This window comes from Lolium perenne, chromosome 6 (assembly GCF_019359855.2).
Source record: "Lolium perenne isolate Kyuss_39 chromosome 6, Kyuss_2.0, whole genome shotgun sequence".
Lineage (NCBI taxonomy): Eukaryota > Viridiplantae > Streptophyta > Magnoliopsida > Poales > Poaceae > Lolium > Lolium perenne.
Genome location: NC_067249.2, coordinates 207,768,490 through 207,782,717, shown reverse-complemented (window position 1 = coordinate 207,782,717; position 14,228 = coordinate 207,768,490). Strand labels below are relative to the sequence as shown.

Genomic DNA, 14,228 nt, shown 5'->3' with positions numbered 1-14,228 from the left:
CTCTTAGCCTTGCTCTACAATTGTCTAAACCACCATCACCACCATCATCTTTTGGCCAAGTTGATCACTTGATCAAAGTGCTTCATTCCTCAACATTGGCACCAATGTTTATTAATACCTCTCTCTTTTCATTCTTACTTCATCAAATCAACATTACCCATCTACCTTGGCATGCTCATGCATTGTTGCATGTGGTCAATGCCAATCTTTTCAATTTTGAATTCAAATAAAAAGTTTTATTCTTCAACTATACCTTTGGATCTATTTTCATCTTATGTTTGTCACAACCAAAGTGGTGGGAATTATCCTTAGAGTACATATCACCTCACACTTCTTTTTATCTATATGAATCCACTCATATTCTTATCATCATTAAAGTCACTCATTGACGTCATCTCCTCAACATCATGCCTTAGCCTACACACATGGATGTTGTGCATCTCTTTGTTTGTTCACTTATGTTTGGCAAGGATGGAGCCGGCCATTGTCTATGCATGGCAATTTCGGCCAGCCATTCCTCTCTATTTTTCTTCCTCTACAAGACTTGCCTCCCAACTACCCCAATCAATAAATGAGTAGCCTCCCAACCCACCCAATCAATGAGGAGGCAGCCACCATCCTCCCTCTTTATAAGGAGCTTGGCCGGCCACACCTCCTCTCCTTTGCCTCATTTCTTTTCACTCCCTACTATTTCCTCCACTCCCTCACACTCTCCTCCTCCATTTCCCCACGGAATGGTGCTCCCCTTGCTCCCATGGCCGGCCATGGCCATGGCAAGCCACCAAGATGAAGCTCTCCCTCTCCCTCAAGCTCCTCCTCACCATGAGAGCCTCCCTCTCCTTCTTCTCCCCAACCCTAGATGGTTTTCTCTCCTCTTCTTCTTCCTCCCTTACTAAGATTGGATCTTGATGCAGGTGCATGTTGGTCCAAGCATGGAGAAGCTTGAGCTATCCTCAGATCTGAAGTTCTTGAGCAAAGTTCGTCCAAATCCCTGCAGTAATTTCTGCTATCTTGTTGTTTCAGATTCTATACGATTTTGTAAAATCTGCCAAAACTCGTGTGCAGGGCCAAATCGAGTGATTCAAAGTTCCGCGGATAGGTATTGAAAAGATCTACAACTTGCTGTTGGTTTCACCCTCAAATTCGTTACATATTTGCCTCGGTAAATAAAGTTCTGTAAACATGCAGATTCACTGTTTGTTAGATTTGTTCCGTTTTACAAAACCTTTTTGAGAAAACTCAACTTTGGGTGAAAGCCCTCCTCAATACCTTCATTTTGGCGGTGGTTTCACTTCGATTGACCTCATGAAACTGAAATGGTTCGCAGATCAAGATCTGGTCAGATCTGACTTGGTCGAATTAAATCAGGAGCTTGGGAACGAATTTTTGAATGAAACAAACTGGGTAAGAACCACCTTTTCAATACCTTTCAGATGCAACTGACCTCATATTTTTATGAATCATGTACGATTTGTGGTGAATTAAACTTGTTCTGTGTGTTCTGCAGACATGGCTGTTAGTTTTTAAATCACCAAAAATCCATCTTTGAACCTTATTGAGTGATTCCAACTTTGTAGGACTGCTGTATGTTTTCTTAATCATCTCCAACAAGTTTCAAACATTTATCTGTTATGAAAATCCAGTTGTAAAGAAATTTGTAAAGACATACAGTAACCTTGTTACTCCATTTGTGAGAGTTTCAGAAACTATTTGAACCCAAATCCAATTGTGTATGCATCTCTGTTTAAATATCTTTCAAATACCAGTGGTCTCATATTTTTAGGATTTTTCTACGATTTATGGCTTACAGATCTTGTTTTCTGTACAGCCAGATTCAAACAAATTCCTAAATTTGTAGGTTTAATATTTTTGAGTGAATCCAATTGGGTTAGTCTTGTATTAGTACTGGCCATCTAGGAAAAATAGTGTTAGTCTCTGTTCATGCATATTTCTTACTGTTACTAATGTGTATGTGTGACATGGATTGTTGAACCAAAACTCTTTGGTTTATTTTTAAACCTTTGCCCACTCTTTTATTTAAAAATTGGTCAACCAATGTTTTATTCTTGCAAAACAAAACCTCTGCAACTTAACCTTAGTTCTATTGTTTGGCTTAAGTCTTCAAATGGTGTGGCATATCATTTACTTCCTATTCTTGTGTAGTGTTGTGTAAGCTTTACAAAATAGAGAGAATGATTTCCCGCTTTTCCAAAAATGCTTCAAAAAATAATATGAATGTTTGTAATGCCCAACTAATGCACTTGTCCTCTTTATGATGTTATCTACCAGGGGATACTTAGTTGTGCCATGGTGATACCGAGAGAGGCAATTGCTAAGTTATGATACTCTCATACCTTTACTAGGTAAATAAAATGGGTTCTCTTTTAGTTGCTTTGTAGTATCTATAAGTTCTTTGTATGTTAGCCCGTAGTAAGGTGGTTAGCTATTGCTTGTTGATTGTTGAATGTTGCATGCTTGTTATGATTGGTGCAATGTGATTGATTGTGTTCCTTTTATATTTTCCGACGATAGATGCGAACGATTGGGAGAAGAAGAAGAAGTGGTTCGGACAAGGATTTTATTTATATTGACGGGATTCTTATATTGATGAAGTTGAAGAAGTCCAGGGACAAATAAGCCAAGGCAAGCCATCTTTTGATCTCTGATATGATGTCTCTTTGGATGTCATCTTGTGCTATCAATAGCATCTTGGTTCTATGTGTGATGATCTCCATATTGTTGTCATCTATGCTTGGATGCAAGCATGGTACCTCTAGTAGTTTTATCTTGTCAAGGTCTTGGTAATTGGTTGGGTGTATGGTATCATGGCCATTGCTATCCAACTTGCTTTCTATATTTAGCTTGAATATGTTCCACCTCGGGACAAGATTCATACTACACCCCCTTCTAGTGTAGATGTATCAATACCATGTTTTTGGTGTATTCTCAAATTGTGATGAGTATGCCTGTTTTCCCTTAATGGTGTTGGTGTTGGTCAATTCTCATCCCTATCTATCTATTGATTGGGTTAGATAGCACCACAAATCTGAAAGTATATTTCCTCTTGTGTTGTCATAATACATGCTTAGCTCAAGCAAGTATGATCCACTCCAATACCTCTTTTTCATACCCTCAATGGCGTGATGACCCTCATCTCGGCCATAGTGTTGTATTAGTTCAACTCATGAAACTTTAGATTGGGAACCCCTCAAGGTTTACCTTGTTGTAAATGTTTATGAAAACCTTGGGTGAGGCAATCTTACCCAAGCGTATGGTTTATGAGAGGAAAGGATCTTGACAAAGATGGTTGGAAAGAGGAAGGTGTGTGTGACTTGGGTTTTTGAGAAAAACGACACATGGTTCTTTGTATTCGCCCGGAACAACTAAACAGCGCAACCATAGCTACTCCAACGTGGGCACGGGGCTTAACTTGACGTTTGTTCTTCTTAGCATGAGGCACCGCACAACTATACAAGGGTACGATTACCCCCGAGTCCGGGTTGTCATGGTTTGGACAATAGTATAACGGGAGGCCTTCGGGGCTGACCCGTCCGGAAGACACTATGGGTCTCCTAGCTTGGCGGTGGAGCCATGCTCTAGAGGAGGTGAGCTGCCACGGTGCCGGGGAGGTACATACTCCATAGGGTAGGACCTCGTGTTAAGTCGAATGGGCGAAAGGTTATGTCCGGGTATTCGTCGTGGCATATGTCGTTATGCGGGGATGATGCCCACACGATAGGTATCCGGATAGTTGTGGTGAAAGTGTGCAAACTCTGCAGAGTCAAAACTATTCGAATAGCCGCGTCCGCGGTCATGGACGGTTGGGATGGCCGTTACAGAGCTGTGTCGAGTTTTGGTTTTGAAAATGATTTCCAAAGGAAATGTGTGTTGGAAGTACCGGAAGGGTACGGGAAAGATGGTGTGCCGACCATGTGGAGAAGGTCGAGGAAAATGAAACAAAAGAGGGTGACCCTTCCTAGTGTTTCATGTAGAGGAACTCTGCATTAACAAAGATATAGAGATGTCATAGGACTTTCTTAGTGTCCCCTTCAACTGTGATGTGGGATGCTATATCCACAAGAGAAACTGATTCTCTTTCACATGCTATATCCACCAGAGAAACTATTCTTCCTCTCTTGTCTTCTTTAGTTAGAATTGTTATCACCTTCTTGATGGTTTGCGAGTACAATTCAAATGTACTCACGGCTTTGTCCCTGGCTATTTACTTGGCCAGACCTGGAGGACTTCGACAGATGAAGAAGGAGTTGACGACGTCTATGCGAGCTAGGAACGTCTTCCCGGTCGATTTGTAGGGTTAAGGCAGATGACTTGGGCTCTACGCTGCTGAAGTGATTCTGCTACTCTGATGATTAGATTAGGCCCTTCGAGGCTATCTTGTAAAGATGGGTCATGTGACTTTATTGTAATTTTCTTATTCCGTTTTGTAAAGGATGATGTAATTTGATATCAGTTCGGTTATGTGTTCACGGCACACTGATCATGGGAACGTGAACTGTATACATAACAGGGTATTTCGGACAGCTAGTCCGGGGTCCCCACATTTGTCATCAACAAGCCCAATACCAGCTTGAGTTTCAAGCCGAGGTACAACAACAACAACAACAACAACCAGAGGAGGAGCCAAGGCTTTCAGCCGACAGCACAAATTGTTTGTCGTAGCTGTGGAAAACCAGGGCATTTCTCCAAGGATTGCAAGAAGCCCAGGATAATCTGTTTTGGTTGTCGTGAGGAGGGGCATATGATGAAGGATTGCCCTAGGAATAAGAATGGAGGAGGTCAGTCTGGAGGAGGAGGAAGCCGAGGAGGAAACACCGGAGGGAATTGGAAGAACAAGAAACCCTTCGGCAAGTTAAACTGCACCAGCTTGGAGGAGGTGGTTAACTCCGATCAGGCAGTGATAGGTACGCTCCAGATACTTACTCATCCTGGCAAAGTACTTTTTGATACTGGTGCAACTACATCATTCATTTCTCAGCAATTCATCATCAAACATGGGATTAGTTGCACTAAGTTAGATACACCTATAACCATAGTTTCCGCAGGGGGAACGATAGTAATAACCCATACCAAACCAAAACAAGTCATCATGAGCAATAAATGCGCGTTTGACGCAGACCTGTTCATTTTACCGATGAAGGACATTGATGTCATTCTTGGTATGAACTGGTTAGAAGCTAACGGAACATTGATCGACTGTGTGAATAAGACTGTGTCTTTGAAAAGCCCCGATGGAAGTAGAATGATCTACCAAGGAGACAAGCATACACAGATCGAAGTCGAGCTACAGCTGAACAACATGAAGGAGGTGAAGTTGGAAGATATACCTGTAGTAAATGAATTCCAGGATGTGTTTCCTAAGGAATTACCTGGAATGCCACCAGATAGGGTGATAGAATTTACTATCGACCTAATTCCAGGAACAGCTCCGATTGCTAAAGCACCATATAAGATGGGGCCTAAGGAGTTGAAAGAACTTAAGGAGCAATTGGATGACTTGGAACAGAAAGGATTTATCGACCTAACTGTGATCTTCGTGGATAAAAGAGATGGAGGTAGAAGGATGTGCGTAGACTACATGAATTTGAACAATGTCACAATCAAGAACAAGTACCCACTTCCTAGAATACAAGATCTATTCGATCAAGTTAGAGGTGCGGGAGTCTTTTCCAAAATTGATCTAAGGTCCGGTTATCATCAGATAAAGATCAAAAAGGAAGACGTTCCGAAAACCGCCTTTGTCTCAAGGTATGGACATCATGAATACCTTGTAGTGCCTTTTGGTTTAACCAATGCCCCAGCAATTTTCATGAATCTTATGAATAAGATCTTCATGCCATATCTAGACAAGTTTGTCATCGTATTCATCGATGATATTTTGATATACTCCAAAGATAAAACAGAACACGCTGAACATCTGAGGTTAGTGCTGCAAACACTAAGAGAACATCAACTCTATGCCAAACTTAGTGTAACACCCCAAATTTCAATAAAAAGAAAGTTAGAAAATTTCAGAAAGCAAAATTTCAAACCAACAAAAACTTTTCTTTTTGCATATAGTACCATGCATAGGACTTGTGCATTTGAGTGATATGCCATGATGATTGTTATTACTTGTATTTGCTATGCTCTAAAACCCTAGAGTGATCATATGAAGATCACCAATCAAATAAATCAAAGAGGAAGAAATTCCATAAAATAGAAAACCCTAAAAACCCTCACATATGCCCTATGGCATTTTTATAAATTTTGACCCTAGACCTATTTGGTCTTCACCATTAGTTGAGTAATGTCATTAAACACTTACTACAACTTTTGGAATCAAAGATTCACAATTCAAATGGATTTCAAACACAAATCCCACTCACATATGATAATGGTCAATTTTGACAATTCTAGTCTGATCACCACTTTGAGCCCTTGCCATTCATTTTGCCCAAACCAACTCTTGCTAACTCTTTGCACCATTTCAAAGTCAACATCAAGGTGAACAACTTTGGTGAAGATCACCATGCCAAAATCATCTTTGATCATGAGCAAGGCTCATCCAAAGTCCCAACTTTGTAACATATGCAACATTCCCCACTTAGCCATTTTGGCAAATTTTTGAATTCTAAAAATTCCACCACCACCTCAAATCACCTCTGGTCATTTACAACTAATATCAACACTCAAATTTCAAACACTTTCACCATTTGAATTATTTCAAATTGGGCTATTTTTGAATTTTCCAAATTCGGGCACTATTTGCAACTATTGCAAATAGTGATTCTACTCAACCTAATCTACACTACACTACCCCAATTGGTCCCCTGGTCCCCTTAATCCATTTTAATGCCAAATAGAAACCTAGGGAGAGAGAGGGCAAGGCTAGACATGGCCATGCCGGCCATGTCGCCCAACCCGACCACCTCCCTCTCTCCCATTGCATCCCTGCACTGGCCACCATGCCACAGCTCGCCACCGTGCTCTCCTACGCCGCCCTAGCACCTCCACGGTCGAGCTCGACGGCGACAATGGCCGGACGACGCGCGCCCAGCACACGCCCAGACGCCGCTCGTGTCGCGACCATGCGCGCCATGGACGCGCACTGGCCACGCGCCACCTCGCCAGTACACGCTCGCCCTGGCCCCGCTCGCAATACCTTGAGCCTCACCGTGACACCGCGACGCCGCCAGACACTCGCTCGACCACGACCCGCGCCCACCGCCGCCGGAGACGAAGAGGAAACCCCGCCGCGGGCGCGACAGACGCGGAAGCGAGGCGACCAAACCAGCCACCCCCTACCCTACCTGTCGCCATCCAGAGGACCACCGTGACGCCAGGAACACCACCGCGCCCTCGCCTAGCTCGCTAGACCATCGGAGACGCCGCGCCCTTGTCGAGTTCACCGCAGAGCCTCGGGCAATCGCTCGCCTATAAAAGGAGGCCTCGCCTCGTCGATTTCTTCACACCAGCCGCCTCACCTCTTCTCACTCGACCGCCAGAACCACTCCACCGTCGACATTAGCCACTGACGCCGCCCAATCGAAGCCTCACTGCCGCCAGACGCCGCGGAAGTTCGCCGTCGATTGGAGCCGTTCCAGGAGCAGCCGCTGGTACAAGGAGCTTCGCCGTCGACTACACCTTCCCCGAGCACACTGCCATCCCTCGCTGGAGCCCTGGTTAGCCCACCGACCCCCTACTGCCGCCGCCGCACCGTCGAGTTCTCGTCGGAGACGACGATGAACCACGGCCGTAGATCCGCGATCTAATCCAACGCCCCAGCTTCGCCCATACCGTTTCGGGTTTAAACGCCCACTGACGGGTGGCCCCCGCTGTCAGGCAGCCCGCGCGGCACTGGACCGTGGCTGGGCTGGCCTTGGGCCGTTTAAATTGAATCTGGCCCGTTTAGTTTTCCCGCCGGCCTTTTAATTCAAACTAGATTTAATTAATTCAAATAGTTTTGAATACTGCCTCGACTTTGAAATTCAATAGATTCAAATTGGCTAAACCAAATTTAGTGAACTTTATATGGTTGGAAAGCTACTGAAATTATCTAGCCAATACCACTGGCCTTATGGCCAGATTCTTTGTAGAATAAATGTGATAAAAATAACAAGACAGGGACTTTTCCCTATTCAAATAATTCTTAAAAATCAACAAAAATAGATATTAAGTTAATTCCAACTCTAATAGCTCACATTTTACTTACACTAATTGTTTATGCAATAAAATGGTGTGGTCACTTTGCATGACCATGCCCTAGTTTAAGTAATGGATCATTTGACTAGTTTAACTAGTTGATATTGTCCAAAACTATTAAAGTAAATTACGTGGAGTCTTATACTTCATTTAAACTTGTCTCACATGAATTCATGGGATGTTTGGACCCCTGGTCCCAAACTCTCTTATATGAATTACTTCAGATTGAAATCAAATGTAGTGTTATTTAAATAGTATGAGGTAATCTACCTCATTTAAATCATTTTTCACAAATGATGATGATGAACATTTGACTTAGGTCAATATGAGTTCATACATGATTGTTTGAGAAATTAAATCTTAAGAAGATGTCAATGAGAGGAAATTATTTCTCAAGAACCCTATGGAAACTATCATTTACATATGAAATACAAAGAAGTGAATTCTACTTAACCCCCACAACCCATGCACCCTAGTTAATTTATTTGTGTGCATAGAGTAGTTTGTGTGTTATATGTGATGTATGGAATAGCCCCTGAATTAGTGAGTAATTATACTCGTATTCAAATTTAGACGGTAGCACCGGAGAGTACGCCGAAGAAGAAGGTTGCTACCAAGAGGAGGAAGAGGAACAGTTTGAGAACTACCAAGGCAAGCTATTATTCTTGCAAAGTGCAAAGCCCCTTGGGGCAAGGCACCATGTTTCTTATCTTTTCTTATATGAACCCATCCCAAGTTTTACCTTACAAGTTTTTACTTGTTTTCTAAATGAGTTACTTTTATAGTTAACTTTGGTCAAAATACAAGTTGGATACTAGAGTAGTGAGTTAGTCTTCTCCAAGCAAAGCAAGATAGCACCCCTCATGAATTAGAGCTAGTGCTAATGAATTAAAACTTGACTACTCTAGATGGGAACAATGTGATTTTGAAATGGATTTGAAACCTTGGAATGAAGATGCATTCCATTGAATGATTTTGAAGGTGAATGTGAACAAGAGAAGATGGTGATTTATGATAAACAATGATGTTGGTTTGAATGCGATACCTTTCCAATTATTAAGTACCCCCACAATACCTGATTATGGGTAGGGCTTAACTGGAAGTTTATGCGTCTTAGTATGGGTTCCCTCTAAACAAGCGTCATCGGGGTTATGCCGAAAGCTGCCTCTACCACAAAAGAAATGATATGATATGATGCGAAATGAGGTGAATTTCCGGCCCAAGCCCTGTGCAGTTCCCAGGTTGACAGCTGGTCTTCACTGGGAGGCCAAGCTCATGGGGAGAGGCGCTCATACTAGGATTCGTAAGTGAAAGGTTATGGTTGATGATCCGCGTACCGTGTTACGATGATTCGGGGTAATCCCGACGGATGGAATCAAATGTTGTGGCACAAGTGTGCAACCTCTGCAGAGTGTAAACCTATTCGAATAGCCGCGTCCACGGTTACGGACGGTTGGAAAGGCCATACAGTTTCCGATGTCATATCTTTGAAAATGATGTTGAAAAGGGTGATGGTGAAATGACTTGTGGTGAATTGAATTGAAATCACCACTTGAATGGTGGGAATGACACTAATGTTCCCATTTGAGTTAGTTAGCACTTGAATAAGCTTTTCTCAAACTTTGTGAACTAAAACTAGCTTTATGCAAATAAACTAGAGCTTAGCAAACCATACTAGAATGTCTAGCACTTACATTAGTATTAGTTTGCGAGTACTCAACGTACTCACGGCTTTGTCCCTGGCTATTCAAATGGCCAGAGTATGAAGATGACCAAGGAGATGACCAGCAGGACGCCTACGACAACTAAGCGCCTTCCGACGTCAAGCGTTGGCCTGTGGACTAGAGAGTCCTTGTATCTTACGCTTCCGCTATGTTGAACTATGAACTTGTGTGTGTTCGTTGATCAATAGATCACTATTCGTGTAATATGGATCATGTGATTCCAAATTTGTAAGACTTATGGTTTGTAATGAATGATGACTGTGATACTTAACTATTATGCCTCGCAACAACAATATTCCTGGGATTGCGATGTATGACATAATAGGCATTCGGACTTAAAAATCCGGGTGTTGACACTTAGCAAGTGTGAATTTTGGCTAGATCAAGTAGAATTTCTTGGACATGTCATTAGTAAAGATGGAATAGCTGTTAACCCGAGCAAGGTAGCAGCAGTTTTAGATTGGGAAGCACCCAATTACTGTCAAGGAAATCCGAGGATTCCTAGGAATGGCAGGATACTATCGGAGATTCATTGAAGGATTCTCCAAGATAGCAGGACCAATGACGTAGTTGTTCAGAAAGAACACACCATTTGTGTGGACTGAGGAGTGTGAGAAGAGTTTTCAAACTCTGAAAGAGAAACTCACCACAGCACCGGTGTTAGCAGTTCCGGAAGTTGGCAAGGATTACACCGTGTACTGTGACGCATCCAAACATGGATTGGGTTGCGTACTCATGCAGGATCGGAAAGTAATATCTTATGGATCGAGGCAACTCAGACCTCATGAAGTGAACTATCCAACACATGATTTAGAATTAGCAGCAGTCGTTTTTGCACTTAAAACTTGGAGACATTTTCTATATGGAGCCAAGTGTGAGCTCTATACGGATCATAAGAGTCTCAAGTACTTCTTCACACAGAAGGAGCTCAATATGAGGAAGAAAAGATGGCTAGAACTAATCAAGGATTATGATTTGACCATCAATTATACTCCAGCAAAGGCCAATGTTGTAGCAGATGCCTTGAGTAGGAAGAGCACTGGAGGATTGGAACAAGAGTTATCACCGGAGTTGAGGAAGGAAATAAGCCAAGCCCAAATACAACTTTGGGAGAAAGAGGCTCATGAAGGGCTATCGGCTTTACAAGTAGCCGATGAGCTAAATGTTAACTTAAAGAATGAGATAATGATGGGTCAATTGGATGATCCATTCATCGTGGAGGAGATGAGAAGGATTGATGAGGGAAGACCATCAGAATTCCACCGAGGAGAATCAAGATCACTATGGTTTCAGAAGAGGATTTGCGTTCCGGATAAAACTGAGATCAAGGAAGTAATACTCCGGGAAGCCCATCAAACACCATACTCCATACATCCGGGAAGTACAAAGATGTACATGGATCTTAAGGAGTTATTCTGGTGGAATAACATGAAGAGAGAAATAGCACAATACGTGGCGGAATGCCATACCTGCCAAAGAGTGAAGGCTGAACATCAGAGTCCGGCAGGAAAGTTACAACCTTTACCAATCCCAGAATGGAAATGGGAGGAGATAGGAATGGATTTCATCACCGGACTACCCATGACCAATAAAAAGAAGGACACGATATGGGTAATCGTGGACCGGTTGACGAAAAGTGCACACTTCTTAGCAGTAAATCAGCAGGATAAAGGAGAGAAATTCATCGATCTTTACATCAAAGAGATCGTGAGTAAACATGGAGTGCCCAAAAAGATCGTGTCAGATCGAGGATCCGTGTTCACGTCAGCATTTTGGAAGCAATTACATGAAGCTTTAGGATCTAAGTTGGATTATAGTACTGCTTATCATCCTCAGAAAGGTGGACAAACAGAGAGGACTAACCAGATCCTAGAGGATATGCTTAGGGCTTGTGCCCTAGACTTTGGAGGATCATGGGAGGAGCACTTGCCACTAGCAGAGTTTTCATACAATAATAGCTATCAAAGCAGCATCAAAATGGCACCATTTTAAGCTCTGTACGGAAGGAAGTGTAGATCACCCATATGCTAGTATGAGGCTGGAGCAAGCAAAGAGTTTAATCCTGATTATGTCAAAGAAAAGCAACAAATTATTGACATTATAAGAGATAGGCTTAAGATAGCCCAAAGTCGACATAAGAGTTATGTCGATCAGAAGAGAAGGACATGGGAGCCACAATTTGGAGACATGGTATATCTCAAGGTGAGCCCGATGAAAGTACTTCAGAGATTCGGAGTAAAGGGGAAGTTAAGCCCTAGATACATCGGACCTTTCAAGATTCTGAGTCAAAACCGAGGGTTAGCCTTTGAATTGGAACTATCGGGAAGGTTAGCTCAAGTTCACAATGTATTCCATGTGTCGCAACTCAGGAAATGCTTAAAGACCCCAGATGAGCCAGTGTCACATGATGAGCTCGAGTTACAACCAGATTTGACTTACATCGAGAAGCCAGCGAAGATTCTCGAGGAGAACTGGAAACAACTCAGGAATCGAGCTATTAAGTACTGCAAGATACAGTGGAAACATCACCCCGAGAGAGAAGCCACCTGGGAAAAAGAGGAAGACCTGAGGAAAACATACCCCGAACTTTTCAGGTATTGCAACCACAACTTCGGGACGAAGTTTTCTTTAAGGGGGAAAGGCTGTAATGTCCCAGGTTTAGAGACGATCGAGGGGTAGATTTTAGAAAGGGATGTGCATTGCATCGTAAATTCTGGGGAAATTTCGCGCTTTTAAAACAAAATTGCATCAAAGGGGGACAAGTTTCTCTCTCGACACCTTACAGGGTTAGGGTTTCGAGAGTCCGACAAACTTGCTCTTATTCAACTAAACTAGGGTTTTGGAGAAGAGAGAAGGGATATTGCATCACAAACTTAAGTTGCATGATTGAATTCAAATTGAAGTTTCATGATTGAATTCAACCCTAAGTTGAATTTGAATTTCAAATTTAAACATTAAATAAATACCCTATATTTCAATTGTGAGGAAATTCATTAAGTAAATAATAAATAATACACATTATGAACAATACAAACAATAAGTAAAGCTCATTAGAGAAAACCTTGAGCTTTATTGATTATCACACAATATACATTGTCTTTACAATATTCACAATTGAAATAAAGGAATAATACAACACATTACAAAAATTGGAAAAATAGGAAAAGAAAAGAAAAGGAAAGTACAATATATTGATCTATCCTAAAACTACAAGCTAATCTTCATTTAGTCTTGAGCTTGATGATCTTCATCTCTATTTGATCACCATCTTGATCCCTGCATACAACATAGCAAATCACAAGTTATGCCAAGTGGCATTGCCACATGGCTGGTTAGAAAGAAAATGGCCATTTAGCAGATATGATCAAGCTCTGCCGAGCTGATCATCTCACAGCCAAGTACCAAGCCAGATACCAAGCATCTGGTACACACACACACACTAGCTGCTCACACAGCTAGTGTGCATGTCCAACAGCTAGTCAGCATGAGTGCATGTAGCACAACACACACAGGTCAGTGTGTCACCAAGTGTGGCCAGGCCTTGTTGTCGACCAGGAGAGCAAAGCCAGGGTGATATAAAATCTTTTCCACGGTAAACCCTAGCTCATCCATCGACAAGCAGCAGGGTAAGCCACCAGATAGCAAGAACACTTAGAACAAGAAGAACAGCAAACCACCAGAAATCATCCAGGGACAGTTTCACCAAGAACTGTCAACTGTGAACAAACACAAGATGGAGTAGAGCAAGCACAAGCTAGCCAGGAGGAGCAGGGCAGCTTAAGTCATCAATCAGAAGCAAACCTCTACACCAACACCAAATTTCTTGGAGCTGGAGTGAGGTATACCAGATAAACCTGAGCAAACCATGGTTTTGCTCATAATCAAGCATGTGCATATGTCACAGAAGCAAAAGAGGGTAGAAACCCTATTTGTATCATCACTTGGCTACTAGCCATTTGGTGCAAGCAAAGAAGGGAGAGGCCAATAGGAAATCATCCAAGGGAACACTAGTTATGTCATATCAGTGGCACAACTAAGGAAATCCAGCAAAGGATGGATTCACAGTTAGCCTAGCCCAAATCACCTAGCACCTACAGCTAATACTACCATCAGACAGATAGGCAACCTGTGCCTATTTTGTTTGTCAACAGTAAAGCTCACTGGAAATCCAACAAGGGATTGTCCAGTGATGCATTCATCAAGCCACAACCAGTCAACAGGGGTGGGAGCTTCCTGAACAGCAAGAACTGCTGTTGAGGCCACCTCAACCACTGCAACAGTCCCACATCACAAGCCTTGCAC

At 42.4% G+C, this 14,228-nt stretch overlaps 1 long non-coding RNA gene across 1 annotated transcript; it reads left to right on the top strand.

Moving 5' to 3' along the window:
• Positions 1–601: 601 nt before the first annotated feature.
• LOC127306261 (uncharacterized) lies at positions 602–2,518 on the top strand. Its single transcript, XR_011746762.1, has 4 exons — positions 602–977; positions 1,066–1,162; positions 1,328–1,404; positions 2,290–2,518. It is a non-coding gene; the product is annotated as an uncharacterized lncRNA (long non-coding RNA).
• Positions 2,519–14,228: the final 11,710 nt, after the last annotated feature.